We start from the raw sequence: 23,856 nt of genomic DNA on the forward strand, positions 1-23,856 counted from the left end.
TGGTTCTTTTGACCACAAGAACAGCAGTTAAAGTCGAAGGAAAGAAAAACTGGGTGCATGCCGTGCACTGCAAGAAAGTGCCTTTGCCCTTGCCTTTCGATCAGTGGGTCCGTAGAGGCATCAGTGACTCTGAAAGTGAGAAAGTTCCGCAATTTGTACCATTCAGTGATGCGCGTCTAATTGGAACACTTTCTGAGAAAGAGGACGACGACATCCTTCAAGAAGCAATACCATCGCATCGTCGCTTGAACACGACAAATCCAGGAACATTGTTTCAAAACCAGATTGCCTCTGGACAGGAACGCTATAATTTGAGACCAAAGAACTTGTAAATTTCTCTCCTATGTAGTACTCTATCCCGGTTGCAGGGTCACGGTAGGAGTCTTAGTTACGACCTGAGTAAGTGGCAATAGGCCTGCAGGACCTCACAGTGTCATAGGACGGTAGATAATCGTGACTACAGTGATTGAGGAAGATTGCCGTGAGCATCCACTTAGAAAGATGGAGGCTACATTAGATAAAAGAGAAAGTAAAAATGTAAAGAATAATTGTAAAGAAATATATAGTCGTTGTAGTATTGCTCTATGCGTCATTATATTGTCGTGTATTCTTTTGGCATCTGTAAACTGGATCATTATTACTCTGCAGCAAAAAGTTGTCTCTTCTCCTACCTCTACATCTTCTTCTACTATCTCTCCGCACCTATTTCACACTCTTCCCCAGCATGAACTCATCAGAAGAACTGAATACTTTAACAATTCCTTCGTCCAGTTGTTACATCAACATCAGTTAGTGATCAATACAACTGACTGTTGGGTGTGTGGACTCATACCACATACGGTAGAAAAAGGAATGCCATATTTAGTTCTTCCATTCTCCTATGAAGGTTCCGCTTGGGCTTATTTTGTCATTTTCAATAATGCATATCAAAGTAAAATTAAACAACCTGTCAGTTCACATAGTGTTGGTTCAGATTTCAGTCATAGTTTATTGATAAAGGGAATGGTAGCTATGGCTAAAATCATGGAAAAAAGTGAAGCTTCCATAGATGAAAGAAAAGCATATACCAATTGGAACATAACTAATTACATTTCCAGCCTCAATGATAAGGTTGAGCAAGGAAAATCTCCTCCGATACGGGTCATACCCCAACAAGGAAATTTCTGTCTGCAAATAAATGGTAGAACTCCAAACACCGGACAAAGAGAAAGTTTATGTTCCCATACATATGTTTATTCAGCCCTGAATTCACTGCCGTTAGTACCATCTCAAGGTACATACTTCGTTTGCCACGATAGGGCTTATACATGGTTGCCAGCTGATTTCTCTGGTACTTGTTATATAGCCTTTCTTCTTCCCCCTACATACACCGCTCCTGCGAACCATCATAAAAATAGATATGGCAGAGGGATTGTGGATTCGAAAGACACAGCAGGACAAGAGGGAGGAGATTTCCTCAAAGGATTTCTTCCCTTCTGGGGTCCAATGGCCAACAGCAGAAATATAAGGCAATTGGTTCGTGTCGTAGAAACCACCATAGACATCACTGTAGGAGCTTTAAGTAACATTACAGCTGAACTACAGGCTGATCGTCTTATGACCTTGCAGAACCGTGTTGCCTTAGACTTTGTTCTTGCGGACCGTGGTGGAGTATGCAAATTGATCGGATCAAGTTGCTGTATTTTCATACCTAATGACGCTCCGACAGTATACCAAGCTATCTCTAAGTTACACATAATCTCCGAGTCGATTCATCAGGACGAAGGAGATTGGTCCTTTTCAGAGTGGTTTTGGGGAATACTGTCCAAATGGGGTTGGAAGGTATTGACATTCTTTGGAGTAATTTTAGCTTTTATATTCTCTTGTTGTCTTTGTATGCACTGCGGTCCTGCCATCTGTAACCTATGTGCTACTGCATGTATTCCCAAACCCAAGTCACAAAGAGCAGAGAATATCAAAATGATGGTACAGCAACAGCTTGATGACCTCATGGCCATAGACATCGACTCAGATTAACATGAGTTTGTGTATCTTGCCTGAGTTCTGGCAAAAGGAGGGTCTGAGGAAATTCGATTTTTAATACGATCGTATCGACCCGCCATTTTGTGGCCCGCCGCCATTTTATGTTGCCTTCACTCAGGCAGCACAGCGAACGAAGTCCATTCTGCCTTTTCTGCTTATTCTGCAACATGGTGTTCAAAACAGCCTTCTGCCTCTATCTTTACAAGGCTGGTATTAAGGTCTGACCGAGTACACTAATCCCTGTCTGGTTTTCTAATCCTTGTTTCAACTATCTGTAGGCTCACACTATTCTCCGCCGATCTTATCTTATCGTCTGGCCTTCGCTGTCCTTTGCTAGTATTCTCTCATTTCACAACTGTCCTCCAAACGCACACAAACTTATCACACCACATGCAACTTCGTTGTGGATCGGTTAATGAATTAGTTCAAGGGAGGGGTGACAAACACAGCTGGAGGGGAGGCAACCTTAAGTCACTTGATACTTTGTTTTCCAATTCCTTCTATTGGTGCTGTCTTGTTTTCCGACATTTCTATTGGCTCTGTTCTATCTTTACATTATTCTTACTGGCTCCTTTCTATGTGTTCTGGGAGTGTATGTAGTTAATAAATGGTTTTTATACGGTATATAAGATTGTGCGCCACAAAGTAAAGTGGCAGTCTCCTGAGAACATACCTTGTGTACTTCTTGGACAACTGTACTAGCTGCAGCTAATAAAATCTGATCTTTTACGCCTGACAGAGTGTCCCGTGTCTCTGTTAGTTGAGGCAGGTGAATCCAAGGAGATTTCAGGCGTACCCTGCGCCGCCAGGCCCATAAGGTTCTGGTTCTTCAACCTTTCCTGTCTTCTTTGCTTCATGCCTGTAGATTCCACCACTTACCCATTTCTTTTCTTCACAGCTGTGAGCATCCTGGCAAAAATGTGGGTTTCAGTTCTGCTTAGGCTTCTTATTTTATCTATTATCTTATGCTGGAGAGGGTTAAGGCTCGGTTTCTATGTTTTCAATACGCACTTCTCTATGACACAGAATGTTCCTGTGATGGTAGTACTGTGAGGGGGCCACCTCTGAAGAATTTTCCGGCTACATGTAGAATTGCTAGATTGTTTTCTGTACCCTGCTCACGGTCGTTTAACCCCATTTAATTTCAGGTGTGCCCTGTCGAGATCCACAGGAATGTAGGCCTTTGCGTGGACACAGCTAGCTGCTTCTCCTGTCACAGTGGAGCTGGTTTAAACTTTGAGATCTAAAAAGGTCTCATCCCCCTTCTAGTCCAATGGTATGAGGCTGCTAATACATGAGTTACAATGCAAGTGCCCATCTTATCTTCCTTGATTGAAGTCATTTTGTGCCCCGCCAGAAACCACTACCATAGTGTCCACTTATCCTCAAATAATTCATGAAGTAAAAAATAAAGCAATTAAAAGGATGCACAGCTCTGCCCGAAGCCTTTCTGTCATGTTGCCTTATTATCTTGACGAGCACTCACAGCACTGTGTCACACTTATGAAGAGCACGGAGAATGAAATCCAACCTCCACCTCAACCACAAGCCCCAGGAGAAGAGAAAGGAAGCGGCTGACACCACTTCCAGCGTTTCATTGGTTGCACTCCAGGATACCATTGTGCAGTAATCTTTATTTAAGTACAGTTTGTAACATTAAATGAGTGGGGAATGGCATCGAGTCGGTTTATTTTCCTGCATTGAGAGGCCTGAATGCGAGCAACTACAGTACAATTTGTGCAAGATCAAACATCAAGTAAAGTGCTTAATTTGAGCCGGTTGATCCCGGCACTTACTTTTCTGTCTTAAGTATTTACTGCGTGCAAAAACCTGATTATGGAAAAGATGGAGGAAAAGAAAAACGAAAAAGCTACGCAAGGGGAGAAAGTAGAAAGCTGCAAAAGTGAGCTGAAGGGGCAGTGAGTAGCTGTACATGGATTAAAAAGGCCCTAGACTGTTTCAGGATTAGGCTGCCTCAGTATTCTGTGCTGGTACATTTAAATGAAGCAGCCGCATGTTTCAGAGGAGAGCTTTGGGCACCGTCACGTTTTATTTACAAATTAAATACTGATCATGTACCTTGAGTGGAAAAGACAAATATGAAAGCACACTCGCCATCAATTTAAACTGGACATGTGAGCGATTCTGTGTGTTGAAACCTGACCAAAAGAACGTTGTATTTTAGATTACTAAGGACAATTTATGGATACAAATACTGACAACACTCCCGATATATGAATTGTATATGCAGTGGTGCTTTGTATAATTGAAAAAGCGGAGTTAAATGCAAGGGGAGAACACTTTGCCAGCAAAGGGCAGTAAGCAGGCCTTTGTTCACTCTGGAAGTTTGTTTTCACAAAACATAAAATTGGTAAAGGTTTGTTAGATTGCTGTCAAAATTGACCTGGGTTATCCACCAAAGTTTTTGTACCATCGCAGGAACCACCATGACAGTGAATCCTGTCAAGGTACGGAGATAACTGCTGGGTCAGTGAAGAGCTCCACATTTGGCAGACAGTAGCCCATCAGGATTGTGGACATAATGTCCTCTGTAATATTGATGGATAGATTACCATCTGCCAAACTCTATATCTGGACCATGAGCACTTACTGTAACACTGGCATTGACTCCGCCTGTAGTGTTTAAAAAAAAAAATCAGGCTACTTATGACCATTAAAAAAGAGAAAGTCAGTGCACTTTTATGAGCCTTACACTTTCGCCAGTACACTGGAGCCACAACTGAAGATGGCCAAATCCACAAGTGTATCAACATTCATTTGTGCTGTTGTTTAACATTTGAAGATTACTTTTACATATGAATCGTCAACATTTGTTTTCCTGCATCTATGCTTTGTTACACTTGACATGCTCTTTGACATAGCAAATTTCCTAGCAATAAAAGTTTACAAATGTTATTTTTTATTCCATTACTGTTGATTATGCACATTTGTTTATATAAATACACCATATGTAATTCTGAAGTGGGTCTGCTCCTTGACGACGGGTGCCAACTTTCTCTGAGTTTACTACCTTGTGCAAAATCTCTCCATCAACAAGGAAAGACCAACTAACAAGCCACAACTTCATACAATCACATCTGATATGCACATACATGGCCCTGCCATGCCCAGCATCAATTACTGCTATCCAGTGCAAGCTGTTATGAACACAGGGGCATATTTAAGCCTCTAGCGCCACCAGAGAGTCACTTTTCGTGACGCTCCGGTGGCGCTATGCCCTGCGTCGTATTTACAAGGTGCCGTTAAGCCACATTTTGTGGCTTTACGCCACCTTGTAAATACGACCCCTTTACACACAGCACTTCGCGTGGATCGGTCGTGCAATCGGTGTTGCTGTGCATGTGCTACAGCAACACCCATTGCATTTTGACGCTGCCTCACATTTATTCCTCATTGAGTTTTGTTTTTTCTATATGTGCTGCATTCTGCAGCACGCATAAAAAGAGCAAAATGTCAGACATGATTGTTTGTGTGTTGGAAGATGTCCCTTCCTGCACATAAACAATCATTTCAAAATGACGCTTTGGGGCGTCTGTATGTGCTGCATTCTACAGCACACACAGAAGTGTCAAATTGCCATTAGTGACTGTGTATGTGCAGGAAGGGACACATTCCCACACATAAATAATCAAACCCCTCAACGCAGACATCCTTGCAGGATGATGCAAGGATCCCTGTGTTAGCAGCTAAATTTAGTGCACGGGACAACACAGGAGTGCGCCATATTCAACTAAATACAGCGCATCCCTGTGTTGTGAAAATGACAGAGCGCAGCAATGCCAATTTAGGCACTTAAGCGCACTCTGACATTTTCCTTCCAATATGGGCCACAATCCTTAAAGGGCATCGACTCAAAACCCAGAGACTCCTGTCAAAGCTGACAGATATACCCCAAACTTAACCTATGAATCAGAAGCAAAGATTGTCTCTAGTTTAAAATCTATTAGAAGTCATAAACAGATGTTGTCTCTTAAGTTATTTTCATGGGTCAGGTATCACAGTCAGATCACAACAGTAGACGATAAAAATAGCATTTCCATTCCAACGACACTGGGATAAACCCAGTGCTTAATTTGAGCTAGTGGTTTACAGTGCGGGCACTGGCTCTTAATTTTGAGGGCCGGCACTTACCTTTCTGCCTCAAGCATTTACTGGGAGCAGAAGACACACATAGGAAAAATGGAGGAAGAGAAAAACGAAAAAGTGCCACAAAGGGACAAAGCAGAAAGCTGCAAGAGTGAGCTGAAGGGACAGGGAGTGTCTGTAAATGGATTAAAGAGGTCCGTGATGGCTTTGGGATTACACTGCCTCAGTATGCAGCAGCCTCATGTTTCAGAGGAGAGATTTGGGCACAGGTACGATTTTATTTACAAGTTAAGCACTGGATAAACCACATTGATTTACTTCTCTGTAGCTTACTGTATTACATCTCTAGAGGCAAAGTTCACGTAGCTCCTCAAAAAGGAACTCAAACGAAAGTCAAAAAGAATGGAGACAACAAACTCAGCAGAGCTGGTCAATGCTGAAGTATTGAGAACTGCAGCGCACCATTCTTGGGTTTGCTGTTTGCATGGTAAACATTTTATGGGAATTTAACATTACATCTCCAGTCGGAGATCTAAATATTCTTTATAAAACAACAATATGGATAAAGAAGTTGATGCATGAATCTTTGTGCTGCTACAACATATACTATTAACAAGTGGAAAGGCTTAAACTGAGTATCTATCAATGGTGACGTGAAAAATGTGAATAACTGGTTGTCTATGGTATCAAACTGCCAGAGCTTCTCCCAAAGTTTTCCGCCTCATCCTGAAAATTCAAGAAAATATATTTTTACACCATTATGAAGGAAAATATTACCTTCTGTACTGGATTCAAACTAAAGTTTGAAGACATAGGACATGTAATGGTACATAAATCAATTCATTGACAGTTTGTATAGCTTTGTGTGTTGTGGAATCTTGCCCTAGAACTGTGCATCTTGTGCTTTATTATAATACTGTTTCTTGCTTTTTCGCCTTCACGGGTATCAGTCATTTAATTGTCACTTTTAGATGTCACCCTCACCTCTCTCCCTTTCTATATCTTGATTACTTCAACCTAGTCCTCCAATTCAACCTGTGCCCAATGAGTGGACATAACAATGGGAGGTCTTTCCACTACCTTGCTTACCAGAGTAAAGGGCAATGCCCATCTGTAACTATAATGCCACCGTAAGGTGCTACTTTACACACTTTATTGCCAGAGGGACGTAGCAGGTGTCCCTAAGAAAACTCACTATAATAGAGGAACTCACCCTAGTGGCCATAACACCATCCAGTTTGCAAGGAAAATATATTTCAAGATTACAAGGAAGCAAGTTAGAAAATGGGTACCAAATGACGAAACTATTCTGCAAGTGGCAGAGCAGACAAGAGGGCATTCCAAGAAGAGGAGCGAATGGAGCAACAGAAAAATTTCAGAGAAAAAAATGCACACAAAAAATGTTCGGGACAAAACCAGAAGCATTTGAGTGAACTATACACCACGAAAAAGTAGCTGAACTGCTATAGGACAAAGTTCCAGGTGCTGGGAATACTTAAAGAGAGGAAATACAAAATTAGAAACAAGGATTAGGACTAAGTGAGTAAAAGGTAACAGGGACCACTACAGGGACCACCACAGTTAGTGGCTGGTGATATTTGGCACTGTAAGGAAGTACGAGTTTCAATTAGAGAAGCAAAGAGGTAGACTGTATAAAGGGTGGTTTCCAGTAGGGGGAGTGGCATAATTCTGACCTGCAAACATCTATTTAAAAAATAGGGTCAAATAGTACACGTTAAACAAATTGCACAGTGGCAATTCCCCTGTGGGAGCAAAGAAGCTTCTTCCCCCTGCACTGCTATGTAGAAAGTGTAAATATAAAATAGTAATAAAATTATTTTATTACCATTTTATTTTTGATGCTTTCTGTCAGCAAACAAAGTGCAAGGGCAGGGCGGTTTCAGTTCATCACTGCTGCCAATGATTGATTGCAGTGAGGAATGGCCCTTTGTTTGAAGTGCGCATGATGATTTGGCCGGATACCTTTCTATGGTCAATCCGGCATGCGGATTTGAAACCTCTCCAACCCGCTGTCTTGGACACCTGAGTTGGAGAGAAGGCACAAGCATACAGTTGGAGCCGGCCCACTCCAGCCAATCAAGACACTTTTGACTTTTGTCATGCTGCTTGACAGCATGAAAACAGCGTCTTGATTAGATGAGGAAGTTGGCTGTGGGCTTTGTGCTCAGAGGACGTGCTCTAGAATGAGGACGTCCTGCAGGACATCGAGTAAGGTAAGTGTTTTTTTTTATATTTATATTGGTGTGCATGTTATGTGTGCATTTTGTAATTTTTTTGCGACCCCCAATTTATTTTGCTGCCAGATGCCACTGAAATTGCACATGGATTTGCTAAAAATCAAAGGCTTTGAGATGGTGCCCATGAACATTCCGCTACTTTCATGGTGTGCCACTAAGCCTGACACTCTCCAGGTGTGTTGTAGGTTGACTAATGGCCACCTGTAAATTAATTTTGATAAAACTGTGCTTTTTGAGCACATTTTTTACTGAAAAATGTATAAAAAGCAATGGGTAATACAAAGCGAGCTGAGTAAAAGGCACTGTCGTGCTACATTTGGAAACTCTAGGGCTCAGTAAAACTAATACTGTTACACCGTGGTAATACGATGCTAAGAGATAGCTTGTCTGTTGTAATTAAGCTCTGTAGGAGATACACTGTTGTGTACAGGAGCTCAGCAAATGAGCTTATAGTACCTATTTAATATGAAGCACAGCACAATAACACTGCTGTCCCACGGTATGGTGTGTGCAAAAGTGCTGGGGTTGATAGATGCTGCAGCATGTCATTTATTCATGAATGTTCTGGTCTTTACTCTGGGTCTTGAAGTATTATGGAGTTCTTCAGTATTCAGTGTTGTGCAGAATGCTGTTCTCTGTCATGCAGCACATTAGTATAAACTAGAACATTACCACCTTTGACAGAGTTCTTCAATACGCACCACGCAGTATTTTTTAAATGTCACATAGTACTATATTCTGTAATGTGCAGTATACCACGCACTATTGCATAGTACCAGTACTGTACAGTAGACATTTAGAAGTATTGTATTTTAGTCTTTAAAACATTTTACACTGCACAAAACTCTTTCTTTGGTACCTCACACCTCATTTAGTGCAGTACTTTATTTACTTTTAAGAACTATGTTTTCCGCCTAGCATTACCTAACTGATCCCATCATTACTGCAGTATAAAATGATGCGGCATTATGGCCATGGATGGACCCAAGAAGTGTGCAAGGAGTCATCTGGTTAAGGATATCCCAATAAGTCTCAAATCCCAGCTAGGCATCATCAAACAAAGGAACATTCTGGATTGCACACTGGTAACTTTTTTTTATAGAAGCAGGACTGGGTGAAGAAAACAGTTTTTTTTTTCCTACATTAAATGGCTCTTTACAGTCGCATACAATAAGATTGATGGCGCAGGATGGTCCTTGCACTGTCAGTCACACTGTATGTGTGTTGTTGTCATTGGTCAGAGCGTTGCCTGCTGCAGAACTGTGAAACCTAATTAAAGCTCCACCTGTGTTCAAACAAAGCACAGCTAATCAGTGCTCCAATTACACAAACCCACAGTTTATGCGTGTTTTTTTCATTAGTTGTGAGAGTCTGAATCTTTTGTGCACAGCTTTAGTTGCTCAGAATGACAAGACAGAAAGTGGGCGGAAGCATCCAGTTGCTTTAATTGGTGAGTCTGTACAAGTTCAACACTATCTTGGAAAGGTGGAAACAAAAGGGAGGCCACCTTTGCTTTCTGACAATAATTCATGCAGAACAGCAGCATCAAGCTGGGCGGAGTCTTTTCTGGTAGCATGTGGTGCCTGGAAACATCAAGGTATCAATATTCTTTAATGAGATGCCAGGGAGGGTGAATACACCTACACACGTGACCTGACAGTGTCAAACACACCAGTCAGTCTGCATGTTAACCACCATGACTGGAGACATACAATGCTCCAGAGTGCTGCATGCACCAAAGGGAAAAACCCTGCTTTGGCCACAGCTCTTCGGGGTGATGCTCTCCTTAAGCAGCAACACGTGTAAATCTACATGTTTTCATTTGTAATAGCTGGTGCTGGTAAGAAATAAATGAACTGACCAGAGATGAGAACTATGGGGAGAGTGCTTTTTCTGTGCTTGGCTAAAATGTGAGGCTCAAGATGTAACAACCAATGAGGTGCCAATGAGGTGCCAATGACCAAATCTTCAATTAGGAGAATTGTGAGTATGTGAGTGAATGTAATTATAATCTCATTTTTACTTTCATTTTTTGTTTTTCCTATTTTTTTAATGAATTATTTAATGTCCCTTACCTGGTAGTTCCATTTTAATCTATTCTAACAGAACTTATAGAGCGTGTGGCTATGCACAAAGGGCTCCCCAGTGCTAAAGCTAGTCAGAACCAGTAAAACGAGAAAAAACGATCAAGTTCACACATAAAGCCACGTCTTAAGACCTTTCCTAAATGTTGACTCATCTGCAACTCTCCTCAGAGTGCGGTGAAGCTCATTCCACAGTTTTGAGACCACACAATTAAATTAACTACCACTGTTAGACCTGGCATCCTTGGAGTGGTCTCCCCTAACGTTTTGCTTCTCCTTCCTAGGTTGTTGCTGTCTGCTGGACTCTGTTTTTTGTTACTCTGGGCACTTCACCACTGATGACCAGTGTTAAAGTGCAAGTGCTCCCTATTTGTAAATTGTGTATGTGTAATTGGCCTTTTCACGATTGGCATATCTGATTTACGAGTAAGTCCCTAGTAAAGTGCATGAGAGGTCCCTGGGGCTTGCAAATCGAATGCTACTCGTGGGCCTGAAGCACTGATTGTGCCACCCACACGAGTAGCCCTGTAAACGTGGCTCAGACCTGCCACTGCAGAATCTGAGGGTGCAGTTTTTAAACTTCCAATTCGACTTGGCAAGTGTACTCACTTCCAAGGCAGTGAAATACTGCCAAATTCGTTTTTCACTGTTGCAAGGCCTATCTCTCTCATAGGTTACCATGGGGGCTGCCTTTAAATATCCTTAAAGCGCAGTTTCCCTTTGAGAGGAAATAGAAATGTGGAGTTTGAGGGCTCTGAGCTCACAATTTAAAAATACATACTTTAGTGAAGGTGGTTTTGAGATTGTTAGTTTGAAAATGCCACTTTTAGAAAGCGGGCATTTTCTTGCTTAAACCATTCTGTGACTCTGCCTGTTTGTGGATTCCTTGTCTGGGTCAGACTGACTGTTGGGCTGTTTGTGCATCTCCACTAGACAGTGCCACAAAGGGTGCTGGGGTATAACCTGTATCTCCTGATGGGCCACCTGAGTGGAGGGAGGAGTGGTAACTTACACCTGAAAGGGCTGTGCCTGCCCTCACACAAAGCAGTTTCCAACCCCTTGGTGTGCGTCTGGAGCCAGGCCTGGGCAAGGCAGCTTGCCGACTCTGTTCACCGGCCTGTTCTTCCCCACCTTTGCTAAGGTACTGTACCTGAGGGTCCTTGTGACTCCGTAAGGAGCGCCAGTGGCATCACATTGTAAGAACGGACTCCGTCACAACACCGCTGTAAAATCAGATTGCACCAATGGTGTCTATAGGTACTATTTTTGTGTTTTGAATTGATAAAGTTATATTTTTACTTGTGTATGATGGATTCTTATCGTATTTAGTCTTGTTTTAATTAGTCAAATATTTACTATTTTTCTAAACCTGTGTGGTGTCCATTTTGTAGTGTTTCACTGTATTACTATGTGGGTTGATACAAATACTTTACAAATTGCCTCCGGGTTACGCCTCTCCACTTGTGCCAGGCTACCAAGGGGTTGGGCGGGGAAGAACTAGGCATGTTTCTTCTTTACCCTGACTAGAGAAAAGTCAGTCAGGTTGCCCCCAGTCCTTGCTTGGACAGGGGGCAACCTGACTGCCAACCAAAGACCCCATTTCTAACAACCACCACTCTGGCTTTTGCAAACTCTGTGAATCACTGCAAGATGAGGTGTGGCAGATCGCAGGGATTTTCATGGATTGTAAGGCTGTAGCATATGAACCAGCAATCTAGGGCCTTTATTATTTACCCTCTGTGCAATACATGAGACTGTGAATTGAATGGTTCTTTGAGCAGATTCTGGTAGACATTCCAGAATCTTTTCACCGACCACAGAGTACAGAAGCAATCAGTGGCCAGTCTCGTTTTGTTTAGTCTAAAATGACAGTTTGCTGTCCAACCAAACTCCCAACCCCCAAGCACACAGTATTCGCTGATTAGGTTTAACAGCTAATATGCTAAAAATGTTTTCATGGCGGCAATGTAAAATATATAGAACTGGCTGTTCAGAAAATGTTGTCTAAAATTCCTTACATTGTCCTTGTTTATGTTAATTCCTTTTCCACATTACAAGCACCCTTTTGTTTGAGTTAGACGGATACTTCAAGTGGAAATTATCTTTGCCTTTGGACTATAATAAATGTGCAAACCTATATCTTCTTTTCTGAGTTGTCTTCTTGCTAGATCAGAAAAACAAACAGCAACCGCCCGCCCAATCCCTTAACAAGCTGCATTCCTCAAAACGACAATAACTATTCAATACATATATTTTGAGCCCAGCATTCAATGTACATACAAACAATTCTTTTCATGTACTTATTTGTTTATTCTTCAAACCATACTATTTGTTTATCCAGAAAAATGTATCTCTTGTACATGATCATGTTTAAACAAAACACTTAAAATATATCATCACTGTTTTGCCAACAAGGCTACATTCTAGTCCAGCACGCTGTTTCAGTGTAATAGAGATGATCCAAAGTAAGCTAAGCAGCCCTCTGTATAAGCCAAAGTGGAGAACACAGTATGCCTCAGCAGACCCCAAACTGCACTGTGTCTACCAATGCATGTCCAGAGCAGGAAGAACACAGCAGCAGCAGAGACTCAGGTCCCTACGTTCAAGTACTATTAAGCTCTCCACCATCATCGTCTTGACCATTCATTCATAGTCTATCTTTGATGGGGACGTATTACGATCACATTATATCCTATGGGAACCAAAACACGGCAGACGGGATATTCGTCACTTTTGTGAAGGAGTGACCCATCCACCAAACTGTAAATCAGGCCCATAGTCTGTTAAGAAATAGTGACTGCTGCTCTAATAAAGAAAGAGTTTGGTAAAATTATGTCATCATATAGTTGGCGCTTCATCTTGTTGTGCTCCATTAGTAACGATTAATATGCCATACACTGCACAGCCTGCTCAAGCTATTAGGGGTATCTCTGTTTGACAGTATCCCAACTTCACTTACTGTATGTGGTGTATGGTCTGGTAGCTTCTGGCACTCTGGATTTTACATATGTTCACTTTTCTTAGTTCTTAAATGCCCAATGAAACATGGTCCTTTATCAAGACCTAGATCTGTGAAAAACAGATAAACAAAATTGGTAAACAAGACTGAAATAATAATTATGCAGTTTAGCAAATGAAAATAAATAAACAGAAGAATTTTAAGAACCATGAAGGATTGTTCTGGGAAATCAAAAAAATCTGATTTAGCTTACACAACCTGTAACACATCACTGTGAAGTGTGTGAACCACTTTTCTAACTCACAAATCAAAAGCTAAGCCACACTGAGGCACAAACATATGGGGTTTCGGCACAGGCCAGCTCAGCAAGTCACCTTGCTGTGTTGCCTTGCATCAAAGTGAAAGGGCATGGATACTCTATCTATGGCATACGCAGCATTCCTGTCCTTTCCCCCTGCACTGGCACCATTCTGCCAGCCTAGCGCCAATACAGGCACCTTTGCACAATAGTGAAAGGGTGTCTGCATTGTAGGTAGGATTGTTTTGTGCAGGAAGAGGCCCTTACCTGCACAAAGACAATCCTGGGAGGCTTTCTCCAATTTCTATGTGTGCAGCACACAAAGAAAGAGGAAAAAACTAGGAGAAATAAAGATATTTCTCCTTGTTGCACCACCTCTGAGAAGGCATATGGTTTGCATCCCCAGGTGTACTTGGTCGTGTAAATCTGGGGATGCATCAGAATCCATGGGTGTTGCATGGGAACACCCACGGTAATGCCCATCCAACGCCTCCCTGACACAGAGTAAGGTAACAAATATATTTGCTCTGCTTTGCCTTACTCCTTATCTATTAGGCCATTCAAAGCCAATCAAAATGGCTTTGCATGGCCTCATAGATATGGCTGAGTGGTCTGCACAGCTATTGCATCACTACAAGTGATGCAACGGTGGCACAAGCTTCTCATAAATATGCCTCTAAATTCTTATTAAATAGGAGGAGCAAAAACCAGGTCACTCCAACGTAAAATTATTAAGTGCTAGAATTCACACAATTGGATGAATGTGATCATTCCAACTAATCCCTGTATGTTGAAATGATTTGCCACATTTCTAATCCCTCTAAGGATTGAATCACAAACCCTCATACCACTTATACTATCAATGTCTTTAAAAAGAAACATTTATTAACATACTCGTTTTTCATCAATTTTCCTGAAGACCTTTCATGAAAACTAACTAAAGTTACATTTTTTTACATTTCTACAAAATGGATGAATTGGAGACTTAGAGAAACAATAAATTCAATCCCTTCTGGCACTCCCCATTTTAACCAATTGCTGCAAATAAAAAATGTCAGTTCCTTGTAGCTCCTTTATTTACCTTTTTAAACATTTAAGCTACGTACCTAAGTGTATCTATGTCCAGGTCCATAAAGACTGTGGGCAAAGAAAGCCAAACAGTCCATCATTTCTCAATTATCAAGTGCACAGAGTTATAGGAGTATAAGATATGAGTGAGAGCATTTAAAAGACTATTTCATAAACTAGAGCATGAGCAGGTTTGCACACAAAGAAAGAGGAAGATGGCTCTAAGAACTGTTTTTGTGCTGAAAGGTGTCCCTTACTGCACGAGAACAATCCTGCTTGTAACACAGGCAATTTGATAATGCTTTACTCCTCTGTGTGTATGTTCTTGAATATGTTGTATGGTGTGCCCTGATGTTCTTAGTGTCTTTGAATTTAAATGGTACAATTTAGGTGGAAGTTGGTGTAAGTGAGAGTTACCTGCCACATTGTCACCTCGCTGCTCCGGTTAACCTTCTGCTTGCTGAATGGAGCTGCTGCTTGTAACTACCGTACGTCTTCATGGATCTTCACTTACACCTTTGAAATACAGGTGATGAGCAGCGGAGGCAATGTCTAGGTGTTCTGGTACCTATGTTACAATGGTGCAGACCTGACTACAGAGCCATAGCCATACAGCAACTGGACTTTATTCACAGTAGTGTTCTTGAGAAGATGAAGACTCAGGTCGAGTCAGACCAGAGATTACAGGCAAAACGTACGAAGCGCATTGTGCGAGTTATGTTGGTGCCATAAGAGTTGAATGCAGGTTTCTGCAGCCATTGTTATTGGGGCGAGAGCATCATTACCTAACATCAAGTTCCCCACTGCCTTCAGGACTGCCGCTGAAGTCAGATTTATTGGCAAAGCACTATTTCGGAAGGATTTTACTTCCTCTCAGTTGTAAACTTTCCGTTACTGGGAAAAAAGTATTTTCTGACAAATCTTTAAGGAGATAAATCTGTAACTTTGTGATACTTTTCCATTAATAGAAAAACTGCAGTTCAACTGCAACTTTAAAGACGCAATTATTAAACTCGTGTTATTATGTAGCTATATTTCATTTTGATTAGAAGCTTTTCAAGTTTCCAAATAACACTGCAGCATAACATTTTCTGGGTACACTATTAGTTCCAGTAGTGAGTGACGTATTTAGTTTTCTGAATTTTGTGGACGCATTAAGTGTCCGGTCTGCTCCTCTCCATAACGAATATTCTGCCCATGCCATTTTTACCTTAGGCTATGGAACGCTCTTCTAATGGGGCATTTTGGTTTAAAGTATTTATGGCACAGTTAGATGCTTTGAATACGAAGGTGAAGCATGTTCTACACAAAGGAAGCGCTGTACCAGGGGTTGAAGTCCTGAAGGAATTCACAGCGTCCCAACTGCTCGTCACTTCAGGTGATTAAAATGTATTTGATTATGCGATCAAATAAATGGATGTACATTATGAGAGGGATATTAATAGTGTTACGGAACATATAAACATTCAAGAAAATATGAAGCTGCAGAGTTGACTTAAGAGTATGTTGTTGCTTTGAGGAATAAAAGTAGGAAATTATAGGAAAAACTGTGGATGGGATCTGAATTACTGCACCCCATGGCATAAACCTTGCCAAAAGAATTGAAATGTCTGATACTGTCAAGGTAATCAATCTGAGATATATTCAGGAGTTAGGAAGGGCCCATACCACACATTTGAAAACCAGGCTGAGAGGAGTCATAGTGATAAAAGTGTACTGCAAAGCTACAGGTGTGTTAACTCAAGTTGTATAGCAAATTCGGAGAGGTGTTCTGCTTGTGACACATTATTTGACAGATGCAATTTCAAAAGAAGTAGCACTGTTAGTAAAGTACATTTAGTGTGTGAAAAGAAGTGTGGTGACCTTGAACTTAATAGTAATGCTGTATTGGAGAACACCAATGATAACAACTCTACCACCCTGCTCAACAACCTCTTCAACCTCGGCCTCAAACAGCTCGTCACATCACCCACCCTCTCCGCAGGACACATACTCAACCCAATTTTCTCCACCAGCAAAATCGTCTCCTTCAACCACACCACCGAACTCCACTGGACAGACCACCGCTGCATCCACTTCTCCTTCGAGAAACCCACAACTCACCATCTCCCATAATGGATCCCACACCGTAGATGGAACAAGGTCAGCGAAGACCAACTTATCACTACCCTTTCCCGGAAACCACCCATCAACACTACCGACACTGACACAGCGGCCCGCAACTTCAGGCAATGGATTGACGACTGTGCCAACACTCTCGCCCCAATCAAAAATCCTTCTAACAGACGCACCGACAGAAAGGCCTTCTGGTTCACCGCCGACCTCCAAGAATCTAAGCAAACATGATGAAGACTCAAAAAGAAGTGGGGCCAAGATCAGACTCTGGACAACCACACAGCCTTCAAAAACGCCATTCGCAGACACCACCAACTCATCCAAACCACCAAGAGAACCGCCTTCAAAGAACGCATCAACAGCAACGCACACAACCACAAGGAGCTCTTCAACATCGTGAAGGAACACTCCAAACCCAGCTCCAACGCCAACAACATCCCGCCATCACAAGACCTCTGCGACTCCCTAGCCACCTACTTCCACCACAAGATCGCAGACATCCATGACAGCTTCAACACTCAGACCAGCTCGTCAACCACCGACAACACGGATTCCGCAGCAACCACACCACTGAAACGGCCCTCATCGGTGCCATCGACGACATCAGAACCATACTGGACAACGGCGAAACCACGGTCCTCATCCTCCTGGACCCCTCAGCCGCGTTCAACACCATCTGCTACCACACCCTATGCACACGCCTCAGCAATGCAGGAATCCGCAACATAGCCCTAGACCAGATCACCTCCTCTCTCACTGGACTTCTCAGCCGCGTTCAACACCGTCTGTCACCACCCCATATGCACATGCCTCAACGACGCAGGAGCCCTGAACTGGATCACCTCCTTCCTCACCGCCAGAACTCAGAAAGTCTGCCTCCCTCCATTCTGCTCTGAAGCCACCAAAATCATCTGCAGCGTACCCCAGGGTTCGCCCCTCAGCCCGACCCTCTTCATCTGCAGAACAACCACAGGCAGCAGATCATTCTCGAACCTCGCCGCCAAGACATGGAACACTCTCCCCACCCACCTGCATCAGACCAAGGACCTCCTTACCTTCAGGAGACTTCTCAAGACTTGGCTGTTCAAACAGTAGCAGCCCCCCACCCCTCAGCGTCTTGAGACCCTCACGGGTGAGTAGTGCGCTTTACAAATTCCCTGATTGATTATTCGATGCAGGATAAGAGTAATACCATGAGGGCCTGCTGCAGTAAAATAGGATGTCATTTTGTTTGGCCAGTGTAGCATCGAAGTCCCAGGGAATTATATAAAACAATTTGGATGAAATTACCTGTGCAGTGGCCTTTCTGTAAGGGTATTTCGATTCGGAATCAACAAGAATATGTAATGAACCTGGAGAAGGTTCTCCTTACTTTGAATAAGTGCAAATTCGAACACTGCATTCTAAGTTTGGGCACCACACTGAAACAGAGTCATTGTAAGGCCAATCTGGTTGCATCAGCACTGGAATCTAAAGAACAGCAAATGGCTTTCATAGAGCTCACTCCCTTTTATTCAAAGTTGTAAAAGGCTATAGTGAAACCATCAAGGGCACTATTGAATAGAAATGTGAATTTATCTTAGAAGATAAAAAAGTATGTTTTGTAGCGGTGGATGCTGACAACACAGGGATAGATGGGGAGTTAGCCCAACATGATGATTTTGACAAACAGATTACAGACTAGACTATGGCACTGAGAGGAGCCGAAAGATATTCTGTAATTGAGAAAGAGCATTTGCTGTGTTCCTGGGCTGTTGATGTTCATATGGGAGAGAACATTTGTGCTGCAAACTGACCACAAGAGGTAAGTCATGGTATTGCCATGTGGAGGGAAAGGCTACATATTGCCAGATTTATCACCTACACGCCAAGCTTTCCAGTTTGCAACTGAGTAAGTGAAACACACAAAAGGTGATGGAAGGAATGCTTTCAATTTGTCTGACCACTGGCAATTGCTCGGGGTAGCATCCCAACCCATCATTCTTTTACTCAACATACTACCTCAGTTTGGACCCAGCCATATGCAAATCAGTCTTGACCATGTCCTAGTGGGAACAGTCTAGCACAAACTGCTGGCCAGGTCGTCCATAAACTGGAACACAAGCAACTGGGTAATAAACAAACTGATTAATAAAACAAAGAAAGTTGGTGCCCTCTGGTCAGATCCAGTAAATGTTACTGGGGTATTACCGGGATCTCTAAGAGTGGAAGATGAGACATTGTGGAACTTTGATATTGTATCTTTGAGTGTTGAAGTTGATAGTACCAGGCTAAGAAAACGTTAAGAAGATATGGTGATTCTTGATGAGAGTAGCGCGATTGTTGACACACTGTAGAAGTGTGATTTATTTCAGGTCTGAGAGGCACTGGAGACATTGCGGGGAGAAGTGGTTGTGTTCTTGATGGCAAATTATGGCATTTGGAAATTCGAAGGATGTAATAAAGCTCTCTTTTGGGAAGTGCTACCTGGGAAACCAAAAGATTTTATTAGAACCTAATCCTATGTGTTTTAGGGGATGTTCTGGGTTTTGTTCACCCCGTTATCTATATATCCAGTTTTGTTGTTGAGTTTAGTGTTGTTGTGTCTTGTACCGTGTTTTGCATGTCTATGGTTGCTGTAACAGGAGAGATGTTTGGTATTCCTTCACTCCTGTGCGTGTTTGAACGTATAGTGAAGTGTTGTACGTTAGTGTTTGTGTGTGTAAATATGGAATGGTGAACTGGCAGACGTAAATGTCAGTTGATGCTGGTGAAACTTACCTGAGGAAGTGTTTTTGCATTGCTCCTGTAAATCTACTTCCTACAGGATAAATTTGCTGTTTGCACTACCTGTTGTCTTAGTGGATCTTTGCTGTTGCACTGGCCTTAGGCTCAAAAGGGGTTTGCTGAGTCACCATCTGGAACTCGTGGCTAAAGTGGAAGACAGGTTGCAAAAGTTACCAGCTCTATGAACCAGTTTTAGAAAAACAGAAAAATTTGTGAGATATACATTTCTTCACAATGTTAAGTACACCCTAAATTGGAAAATGAGTACCTCATAGAACTAAGGGTCATTCTACAAGATGTGGTTTCAAAGTTGACTCCATAAAGGATCAGTTGGTAATGTCTACTTGGCATTTTCAATGATCAACCACTCCTCTGTGGCTGTTTTGTATCGTGTGTTTCCCTTTAACTTGTATTTCATGTGTCATTGCATTCTTATTAGACTGAGTGCTCCACTGTTTACCAGAAGGGCAGATTCTGTGCAAGCTTCTCACTGGACAACAGTCCTCCTTCGACTCTTGGAAATTATTCTCTTCATTGGTTTATTTTGCTACTTTCTTAAACCTAAAATAATCATGCTTTCATCAGCTTCAGAGTCTCCATGTTGTGAAACTCAATAGGCTCACCAACCTCTGTGGACCATGAAAGAGTGCATCCCAGTGCAAACGTGTGAAGAGAGCACAGGGGCTTCTCTTAGCAGCCCAGTACATTCGTGGCCCACAGCATTTAATAGCAACAGAGCACTGACAGAGCTCACAGATGCGCGTTAACAATTTATGAAGAGTGCCCCAGATATTGTGAAAAATGTCCCTTTGCCCTTCATTAAGCTACAGAAGGGTAAAAAGGGCACAGAAGGGATAAAACGAACACCCCCTAATTCTCTGTCCAAAGATGGATGGTTTAAACAAGAAAAATCCCCAAAAGACTAGGCAGGGTTTAAAGAAAAAAAACAATCGTCCACAGTTGAAAGTTTAGAATCTCAAGAGGTAAGAGGGACATTATATAACTTTTGCCAACCTTGGTCAAAGTGGAAGGATGGTAAAAAACATATTTTCGAGCGAGATTGCAGTTTTCTCGTATTCATCTCACAGTGAGCAAAATGGCGATTTTACATGACACCTTTTTTCACTTCCTTTGAGAATCTTGAGCCAATAAAAGAAAAGAGCACTGTGGGGGTAGATGTGGCTTAAAAGCCCCCTTATTCCACATTTCTACAAATAGTTTCCTGTCCTTCTAAAACGTCTACTTCATTGCATTATAATTCAGAATAAACCCACAATGTTTGTATTTTCATCCTTGATTTTACAAATTACAAGCATAGAGAGACCGATTTTGTATTACCTGATGAAATAGAAGAAAATATCATTTTGGGCACACCTTGGAAAATCTCCTATTTACCTTACATCATTTAAAACTCTATGATGCCATACATTACTAGAAACATGCACGCCTCTTCCATATTTGAAGCAGCAGCTGTCTAACTTGCATTATCAAAGACAGTGCAACGAAACCCAGTACTATGCTTATTTGCTGCTGCCTACTCCATAGGAAATTTAGGGGCATATTTATCATGGTTTTCGTGTCTCTGTACTGTCACTCAAGTGGTTGCAAGGACAACACAAAGTCTAGGATGACATTTACCAAGAGTGACCCTGCGTAGCATGCTAAATGTGCAGCCGCTGCCTTGCATTAGTCTGCCCCAGTGAGGCGTTCCATGGGTGGGAGCGTGGGTGATCCTACACACCCACCGTTGGATTTTGGTGCATTCCATGACTTACCATTAGTGGTAGACCTGAGAATATGCCCAAATGCTATACCTCCTCAAAGGAGACATAATGAGGAGAAATATATTTATTTCTCCTAGTTTTTCCTCTTTATATGTGTGCTGCAGAAAGTAGCACATGTAGAAAGAGGAAAGGGCCTTAGAGAACTGTTTTGTGCAGGAAGGTGTCCCTTTCTGCACAAAAACAAACCTTTGCACCATGCGTTGGCGATAGGCAGCAGTCTGTCCACTAGCGCAGGCAGAGAACAGGAATGTGCTATATAATGTTAAATATGGCATATTCCTGCCCTCTCCCTTGCATTCAGCACAGCGCAGTGCAGCAAGGTGGCTTGCTGTGTTGCTTTGTGTTGCACTGCATGAATATTTGGTAACTGTGCTCCTTAATTTGCACATCTTCCATCTCAATACCATGCCATCCAGGTGTATGTCACTTTTGTTTTGTAATCGCTACAAGGTGCTTGTACCCAATTTGTCAGATGTTTCTTCTGAAATGGCTGGGGAAGATATTGATGAATTTATAGTGAACAAACTAACTTTTGGACCATGATACAACATTTATATTTACAAAAATCAAACTATTTTCTTGTTAAGACGATGGAATAAATTACCAGCAGGGGATAACATCTTTGATATTGTGAAATTTCCTTACAATTTGCAATCATTAGACAAGCACCACCAAACTACTTTGTTACTAACAGTCGTTATCACCTTTCGTTTCTCTGACTTTCCTTGTTTGAAAACTTAAAAATAATAATCCACTCTCATGTACTTCAAAAGAAATCAATCCTCCTCCAAGAGATAAAACACACGTGCCTACCAACTATAAATTATGTAGCACATGTATGTTATGGTTAATTTCAAATTAAATAAACCATGAATAAACACAAAAACTATAAATACACAAAATCTTTTTTGAGGTTTGATTTACAAAAGCAAGATTATTCAAGGGGAAGGTAATGCATAGGTAGTTATTGACTTGGGAGCACTCAGGCCTATGTCACACACTATTCAAATTAATAGCTACCAGGAATTGCCTCCAAATTGCTTAATACTTCTTACATAACAATCAGACTGGGACGACTCATCTTAGTTAGATTTAAATTTCAGTAAATGTGATGGATGTGACAGTTTGGACGGTATATCAATCGATCAAAAAATATTATTAAGCGCGCTACTCACCCGAAAGGGTCTCAAGGCGCTGTGGGGGGGGGGGAAGGGAGCCATATTACTGCTCAAAAAGCCATGTTTTTAGGTGCTTTCTGAAAGTCAGGAAGGCCTGGGTCTTGCGTAGGTTGGTGGGGAGGGAGTTCCAGGTCTTGGAGGCGAGGTAGGAGAAGGATTTGCCTCCGGAGGTGGTACATTGGATGCATGGGATTGTGGCGAAGGCGCGGTCAGCAGAGCGGAGGAGACGAGTGGGTGCGTGGAAGTTCACTCGTTCGTTGAGGTAGGCGAGCGTGGATGAGGACTTTGAAGGTGATCCTTTTTCTGATGGGCAGCCAGTGAACGGATCTGAGGTGAGCGGAGATGTGTTTGTGGGAGGGTGAGGATGAGACGAGCGGCTGCGTTCTGGATACGCTGAAGTTTCAGCTGAAGTTTGGCTGTGGTACTAGCGTAGAGGGCGTTTCCGTAGTCTAATATGTTGTTGATGAGTGCCTGGGTGACGTTTTTCTGGTTTCTATGGGAATCCATTTGAAGGTCTTCCGCAGCATGCAAAGGGTGTTGAAACAGGCGGATGATATGGAGTTGATTTGCTGGGCCATGGAGAGAGATGAGTCTAGGATGATGCCGAGGTTGCGTGCGTGGGTGGAGGGTGTTGGGGGTGATCCGAGGGTGGTGGGCCACCAGGAGTCGTCCCATACTGTCTTGTTGGGGCTGAAGATGATGATTTCTGTTTTGTTGGAGTTGAGTTTGAGGTGGCTCGCTGTCATCCATTTGGCGGTGTCGAGGAGTCCGGTGTGGAGGTTTGTCTTGGCCGTGGAAGGGTTCCTGGTGAGGGAGATGACGAGCTCGGTGTCGTCTGCGTATGAGATGATGGTGATTCCGTGGGGGCGGAGGATGTTGGCGAGCGGGCCAGGTAAATGTTGAAGAGGGTAGGGCTGAGGGAGGACCCTTGGGGGACCCCGCAGATGATCTTGGTTGCTGGGGACTGGACGGGTGGGAGGAAGACTTTCTGGGTTCTTTCGGCGAGGAAGGAGATGAGCCAGTCTAGGGCCTTGTGCCGGATTCCCGCGTCTGAAAGGCATGCGCAGAGGATTTGGTGGCAGACAGTGTCGAAGGCTGCGGAGAGGTCCAGGAGGATGAGTGCGACGGTCTCGCCCTTGTCGACTCTGGTTCTAATGTCATCGGTGCAGGCGATGAGGGCGGTCTCAGTGCTGTGGTTCTTGCGAAATCCAGTTGAG

The 23,856-nt window shown here is 42.6% G+C and overlaps 1 protein-coding gene across 22 annotated transcripts in view; it reads right to left on the reverse strand.

Annotated features, from left to right (window-relative positions):
• PKNOX2 (PBX/knotted 1 homeobox 2) overlaps window positions 1–23,856 on the reverse strand; it is a 3,670,033-nt gene that overhangs the window by 1,668,364 nt on the left and 1,977,813 nt on the right. For all 22 annotated transcript variants that reach the window (XM_069224545.1, XM_069224549.1, XM_069224540.1 and 19 more), the window contains one exon: window positions 13,431–13,540. The gene's annotated coding sequence lies outside the window, so the exon portion shown is untranslated. The remainder of the gene's footprint in view (window positions 1–13,430; window positions 13,541–23,856) is intronic.

Source organism: Pleurodeles waltl, chromosome 3_1 (genome assembly GCF_031143425.1).
Source record: "Pleurodeles waltl isolate 20211129_DDA chromosome 3_1, aPleWal1.hap1.20221129, whole genome shotgun sequence".
NCBI classification, from domain to species: Eukaryota; Metazoa; Chordata; class Amphibia; order Caudata; family Salamandridae; genus Pleurodeles; species Pleurodeles waltl.